Source organism: Branchiostoma belcheri, unplaced genomic scaffold (genome assembly GCF_001625305.1).
Source record: "Branchiostoma belcheri isolate BF01 breed outbred unplaced genomic scaffold, Haploidv18h27 scaffold40, whole genome shotgun sequence".
Taxonomy (NCBI): domain Eukaryota; kingdom Metazoa; phylum Chordata; class Leptocardii; order Amphioxiformes; family Branchiostomatidae; genus Branchiostoma; species Branchiostoma belcheri.
Window position 1 is genome coordinate 1,434,235 of NW_017804021.1, and position 7,921 is coordinate 1,442,155.

At 44.4% G+C, this 7,921-nt stretch overlaps 1 pseudogene; it reads right to left on the bottom strand.

The window, feature by feature from the left end:
• Window positions 1-7,291, bottom strand: part of LOC109477497 — a 9,131-nt pseudogene extending 1,840 nt beyond the window's left edge.
• Window positions 7,292-7,921: the final 630 nt, after the last annotated feature.

Here is a 7,921-nt window from a genome sequence, read left to right on the forward strand (position 1 = left end):
CGAACACCTCCAATCAGAGGTGCAGTTTGCTTTTGTATGTCCTTTGCCCAGGCATTTCAGACACTTCTTGTCGACTGTCTGTTCCCGGTAAAATACACGGGCTCGCCAACGTCCACCTAGTTCGACATTTCTGGGGATGTGCTCACTAGGGTTAGCTGGTTCCTGCATGAATCCAAAGCGGTCGCCAGTCTCACAGTTTGTTAACCGCCCATCAACTCTTAGTCTTTCACGCTTGAGTGGACCTAGAAGTTTTGCTCCGTACTTCTTTAGGCCGTCCGTAATCACACTGTCGTCAACTGAAAGTGGTACATCTTTCACAGTGATGCGGACTCCATTTTGTTGTCTAAATGGATGAACATCTCTCAGGCTGACGTGCTTACTGCGGAGACTGAACCCTGACACTAGAAGCTGCGCACGATCAACCGGTCTACTCAGATACACTCTCCACATACCTCGTACTTGCTGTATTCCTGAGATGTTTGGTCCGTCAATCACTCTCGATATGGCCTTGTAAACTTCCACGTTTGTGAAGAAGGGTTCTTCGGGAGAGATTACGTGTACGTCACTCTCTAAGAAGAAAACAGGTTTGCACCCCGTGTTCACCGTTGTTGACGTCGTCGGTGGTTCCTTTTCCCGTCCCGGCCGAGCCGCGACCTGTGCGTACTGAGGTGCGTCAGTCATGGCGGCCGCCATGACACCTACACCCCTCCCCACTCGCCCACTTCGCTCGGGCAGCCGCCTCTTGCGGATTCCGCGGCTACCGTCTTCTGTCACCGTCTTCTCAGAAGTTTCTAGGGTTTCTTCAGAATACCTCCGTGACAACACAAGACACCGAATCCACCCGGTGCCTCAAAAACCAGGAAAAAACCTCGAAAGAATTAGCGGAGTATAGAAGGTACGTCTTCCTTGGAAGATGACCTCTGACCTCTCCTGACACACACGTACATACATGTATTGTTGTACAATCTAGTATGATATACAAGTCCTTGAGAACACGTGGCTTACAATAAATATGTATATTATATAGGTCACCAGACCAATATGTACGAGCTACTAGTACGTTATGAGTTTGGAACTACATGTAGTACAGTAGTAAGTTTTTTTTACATTTACAGGTACAATTTGTACGTGCATACGGTACATTATACAGTTCCTGGTACGGTACATTATACAGTTCCTGGTACGGTACATTATACAGTTCCTGGTACGGTACATTATACAGTTCCTTGTACGGTACATTATACAGTTCCTGGTACGGTACATTATACAGTTCCTTGTACGGTACATTATACAGTTCCTTGTACAGTACATTATACAGTTCCTGGTACGGTACATTATACAGTTCCTGGTACGGTACATTATACAGTTCCTGGTACGGTACATTATACAGTTCCTGGTACGGTACATTATACAGTTCCTGGCAGGATAGCCAATTGGAATGGTGATCTCTATGGTTACCATATCTCAATTTAGCGAAATTCTTCGACCAGCCTGCAATGCCTACAAAACCATACAATGAAATATGAAAATACACATAGCGTACCGATCATTTCTGTACTTAGAGAAATGGTAAAGACTCTTGTGAGTTCAGTACATGTAAATGTCACCATCACAGCCCAGAAACTAATGTATATACATGTACATGCATTGTTGTACAATCTGGTCGCTTACAATGCAGTAGGGATATTTAAAAAGCGCACCAAATTGTATTTGGAACGTGCTACGTTGTGAGTTCGGAACTACCTGTAGTACAGTAGTAAGTTTATACATTTATTTACAGACACGATGCATTATACTGGTCCAGATAGCCAAGGCATAGATGTAGTCATTTTTTTCGTTCTTTTTTCTTTTTTTTTTGTAAAGGTGATCTGTATTGTTGCCAAGCTTTGACTATCCTTAAAGATGATTGAAGATCAGAGGTCCTAGAATTCAATATTTATAAATGAACATAGCGTACCCCGTGATAGTCCTGTACTTAGTGATAAAGATACGTTATGAGTTCAGAACTGGTAGATGTCACCATCGGAGTCCAAAGACTAATACGTGTACTGTTGTACAGTATAGTCGCTGATATGCATATATGACATAAAACATATCGCAGTATATATGGATATACATATTCCACACCAGACCAGTTCGGCATCTGAATTGAAATGTATGAGCTACGTTGTGAGTTACATGTAGTACACAAGCCCTACAATGAAATATGAAAATACACGTAGCGTTCACATACTAGTAATTCTTGTGATTAGAGAAATTGTAAAGCTTCGTTGTGAATTCGGAACTGGTAGATGTCACTATCTTAGCCCAGAAAACTAATGTATATACTTGTATTGTTGTACAATTGGTGCTTTTGAGATGTAGCTATTTGGATTCGAGTTCCAGACTAGATGGATGATCCAGAAACTAGATCACTGCATACTTATTTAGGTTCAGTCCACAATTATAGTTTGATATGTCTGGGGTGTAAGGATGGTTGAATTGAGGAGTTGGAATATCACCACAAGTTGCTTTTTTCAAATATTCCTCAACTGAGTTTTTTTTTTTGCTGTATTTTCCTACAATATTTTGATGCCTGACGCTTACAGCTCATTGGTTACTATGTTATAATTTTTTAGACTTTGCAGACCATTTTCACACAAATTTCTGAACGGTTATGGTATCATTTTAGCTCCCCCTTCCCATGTTGAACCGACTGCTACGCTGTCATGGTCCATTTTGCTATTTTTGGCGACGTCTCGTAGAGGAGCCTAGTGGTACTCGTACAGTATTGTGTGCAGTTTGCAAGAATTCTAGGAATTGTACAGGAATTTTATCCACAGGCATGGAATGTCCACAGGAATGTCTCACAGCTCTGTTTGCTGACACACTCCTGGAACATTCCTGAAAACCCCTGGGAAAACCTGTCTGCCACAGATGCCTTATTTTCCCAAGTACCAAGGCTCCCTCAAAATCATGAAATCATGTCAGTGCCATGTAAACAATAACCCTAACAGCAACCACCGTCGCCATGGCAATGTATGTTTTCATTGCTAGTCTTGTTATCACATAGATAATCCTACAAATTAAAACTTTTTGATAATCACTATTTTCATGTTACTCTATTCCATACTAAAAGGTGTTGGCCACCCAGTATTCCATCTCACGACTAACTCGTTGTGAGCCTTTAATTAGTTCAACAAGATGAATTCTACAGTTAGCTTTATTCGCTGTTATTGTTTTATAATTTTTGTGTGAGCACAGTCTTTATTCTTATAAACAATCCTTCTTATCCTGTACATGTACTCTCGAGATCTCCAAGCAGAGGTTTGGGCTTTGGCTTAATGCGCTTGTTTTGGCGTGATTTTAGGCTTTTTAATCGGGCTTTCTTTTGCGTCCTGGTATCTTTTTGTGCCCGCCCAACAGATACTAGCAAAAAAAAAGCCTAAAACACGTCAAAAACAAGCCACTGCTTAGAGAGTACTTGTTTTGTACAAGTATAGTTATCTGCTTGTGTTCCACATCACTAATTCATGCTCAGGTTTCATAGCCTGGATGCCAGCCTTTTAACTTTCCCACCAAAAGGCACAAACCATCTTATCTGTATGGTGTTTACCCACGTCATGAGCTAGCTGTGCGGTCCTCTGCTGACCCAGACAAACCACTATAGTGGGCGGTAGTCTTTTTGTCAGGAAAACTGTCCAGCAAACTAAAGCTCAAAAGGCTGGTATCCAGGCTAGACAATGTAACGGTTAGTCTGGAGATCGTACATGTGCGGGAGGACATGAAACAGAAGTCTCAACCAGACACTATGGTACCAAATATCTTGGTGCAATACTAGAGAATGTTGCTAGACGCTTGGTGCATTTAGTGAATTCGTGTAAAAGCATAAAACAGGTTGAAAACACTTGTTTTGTTAAAAAAAAGACAATCATATGATGAATTTGGGTAAAGATTAGATGTTCTTGCTCACAAAGAGAAAATCTATTTGTTTGTCTATTGTGACAATTCCCACTCAAGACATATTGACACTTTTTTAATCTCTTTAATTTGACGATGAATCTTAGAACGGTCAATTGTCTCCAACAATGATACAGTAAAGATCTGCCCCAACGATCAATTTTGGTTGAAATTGAAAGGTAGGATGCATCCAATTTTCGTTGCAGTACAATTGATAATTTTTTTAGGTCTCAGATAGACCTACCCACAAACCAAATATCAGGACAATGCATTTAAGCCTTCTCAAGTTATCTTGTTTACAGACACGCAAACACGCGCGCATGCACACACACACACACACACACACACACACACACACACAAATGCCACCGAAAATAACCTTGCGCAGGTAAAAACTTTTTTTCGCATCCTGAAAAAGTTTAAATAAAGGGTTAGCAGAATTCAAGGGATAGGTTGAGGGGGAGGGTCGTTCCTTATGGCGTGTTACTTATTCCTTCCCCAGGAATCTCCCATGGCCAGTAGGTGTTAGGTAGCGTGACGTCGGGAAGGGACGCACGCCTTGCTGTGTTACAGGTGCCCTCCCCTATATCCCAAGGCCAGTAGGTGTTAGGTAGTGTAACATTGGGGAGGGACGCGCGCCGTGCTGTGTCACGGGTTCCCTCCCCTGGGATCTCCCATGGCCAGTAGGTGTTAGGTAGCGTGACGTCGGGAAGGGCCGCACGCCTTGCTGTGTTATGGGTTCCCTCCCCTATATCCCAAGGCCAGTAGGTGTTAGGTAGTGTGGCGGTGGGGAGGGGCGCACGCCGTGCTGTGTTACGGGTTCCCTCCCCTGGGATCTCCCATGGCCAGTAGGTGTTAGGTAGTGTGACGTCGGGAAGGGACGCACGCCGTGCTATGTTACAGGGTCCCTCCCCTGGGATCTCCCATGGCCAGTAGGTGTTAGGTAGTGTGAGGTCGGGGAGGGAGGCACGCCGTGGTGTGTTATGGGTTCCCTCTCCTGGGATCTCTAACGACCAGTAAGTGTTTATAATAGGCAGTGTGAGGAAGGTGATATGAGCTCTTGTGACGTCCTGACCTCTGGACATAATTGCATCCGTGGCGTTGACGTACGTGATTATACCTTGGTCATCAGGCCGGGATACCAAAGCTGTCCTCAGCTGTCTACGGGCTCTCAAACCTTCGACTTGAGATGCGTTTCTGTAAAAGGGATTACACCGGCCTTCGATCTGTCCAGTCTTACCATATGTGTCAATGAATATTCCTGGCTGTTGCCTACTAGACGTAATGCGGTTGTCCCCTACGAGCTGTCGGTTCGGACGCCTGTTTGTGACGACACGAAGCGGAAACTGCGCAGCATCAGAAGGCAAAGGCATGGGTCCGCTACGCTCATTATCTGGGATCTCACTGTAGATGTGTGTTAGGACAGGCACGTGAGGGACACCAGGCTGAGGTCTCTGAGCACCAGCTACGTCATCTGGGATCTCGCTGTAGGTATGTTTGATGGAATACAGGACGGCGGGTAATGACCGACAGGAGACTGCGTCATCCGGCGCTGTCTTGTCTAAGCGTGCAGGGAGGGAAGCTGACCTCAGCAAGCCGGGAAGGGTGACCCCAGGCGAGATAGCCGAAACGCGTACATTGTCGCTGGCCCTGTTATCCTCAGCATTTAACCATGCTGCACACACTTTACACATTACCCCTGCAAGGGCCGACATCACCATTGTCGAGACAACAACTGCGATGAGGATATAATACGGTACCTGAACCACCTGTAGATCTTGTCCAGGTGTCGTACTCACCTGAAGTGTGGACTGGTCTGTCGGTTTTGAAGAAGTGTCGTCTTTCTCCGTAGCTCGTAGTGTACCATGCTTCTGAATTCATTAGTACCGAATTTGTAAGAGGTTTCTGTTGTTTGGGTCTGACGTTTGACCAAGGGAATGGTAAAGAACAACTTCGTGTGTTCACCTTCGGTGAGTAGAATGCAGGTGATGTTTTTTGTGTTGTCATGGGTGATGTTTGTGTGTGTGGTGTGATTTTGGTTGCCAGGCTTTGTGGTGGTGTGTGTGCTCGTGTCTGGTGTCTGGGCAAACGACATGGCAACACCTTCAGAGGTTGTGTTCCCTGTGGCCATAGAAACCAGTCGGAAGATTGAGTTTCCCATCAGAGCCACTGTAATGCCACCTTCATATCCCCAAACCTGCCTGCACTGTTCAGGCGTGTTGGTGATCAGTTTGTCTGCCAGAGAGCCATCGGAAGCAAGGACAACAGCAGGGGGCTGTATAGAGATCGTGCTTAGGAAACTGTCCAAATCACCACATGATATGCCAGGGCGGATATTGATCACACTTAAATCGGTGTTAGCCACTACATTGCCTGTTGAATTAAATACCCACCCAAACGAAAATTCGTGAGCATTGTGTCTGATACAGAAGTGCAATTTAGGCACCTCTACGACCATTGTTACAGACCCTTCCATCACATTAGCTAACCAAGGAGGTTTAAAAACTCGTCCTTTGGCTCTTCGATCTAGCCTCCACATTATTTGATGAGGCATTGCATCATGGACAGACGACAGCATACCACTGCTAACATGAAGCCGTAACAGCGAAGACTGTCCCCACAACACCTCTTTGTCCAGACATGACAGATCATTGTCACCCAGGTCTAACGACATCAGCTGAAGGTGTTGGAATGACCCTGGGGAAATGCTGTTGATTGCATTTGACCTCAGAATCAGCTGGATCTTTGTACCTTCCAATCCAAAGAGCCAGGCAGGGTCTACAACCTGCAATAGGTTGTTCTCTAGATCCAAGATAAGTAGGCGCCTTAGGTTCATGAAGCTCCGCGGCTCTATCTGCTTGATGGTGTTGTTGGACAAAATCAGCACCAAGAGAGTGTCTAAACCTGTGAACCAGTCCCGCTTGACATTTATCAACCTGTTAGAATCTAGACTCAACCTTTCAAGCCTGGTAAAATCAGAAAAGGCGTTGCTCTTTACATCAACGATCTTTGCATCTATCAAAGCTAAGGTGTGGACCTCCGAACGCTCAAGCTGTGCCAGTTTCTCGCCAGAAAGTTTATTGAATGGGTAACCTCTTATTGCCACACCATTGACGTTAGCAAGAAAAGGAAAAGGACTTCTGGAGGCGCCAGTCACATTCAGGGCGTCACACTTAACACATAATCCTAAACCAGGGGGAAGTGACGGTTTGCCTGTGAAAGGCACACACTTAAGCCATTCAGCTCTCTCACACTGAGGAAAAGGCGGGTCCCCCGAGGCTGCACAGGCAGTTGCAAAGAAGAGAAGGAAAAACAACATTGGCGGTGTTTTCCTCTTCACCCCTACATACATACCGCCCACCCGTATCTCACTCACGTATCTCAACCTTTCATTCAAAACACTACTTGTCACATACCTTTTCTTGGTGTCCTTGATACGCAGATCTGGAAGTATCAGGGCAAGATTGCGGTCCCCTGAAAACGTTTTTCTTCGATATAAAGATACGCACCACTTTTTGCAAGCAGTGCAACAGGTTCTGCACGTACTCTATTTTTTCCAGACGAATGACTTCTAAGTGACATGTTCATGCATTAAGCAATTGACACAATAATGGTTGTTAATGTACAAGAGGTACAGAGAAACATGCTTCCTGACACGTAGACTAATCATACGAAAATAGCTCATGTCCTTTTTACATTTTATGTTGTAGGTGCGTGCACGTGGTTCAACTCACAGTATAAGGCCCCCAATGGTGCTGCAGAAGGTAAACAACAGCCTCTATTCATCAATGATAATATCCTTATTCATTGAGTACCTATATCTATTACCACTTACACGACAGAAAAGTATTTTTTATTTTTATTTTGGTATTTTAAACAGTATGGGTAACATAAAGGCATAATTATGAAGAATTTTCACACTTGTATTTTTTTGTCGTTTTTCGCCGGATAGTTTCCTCATTGTATTTGTTCTTTTTTAATG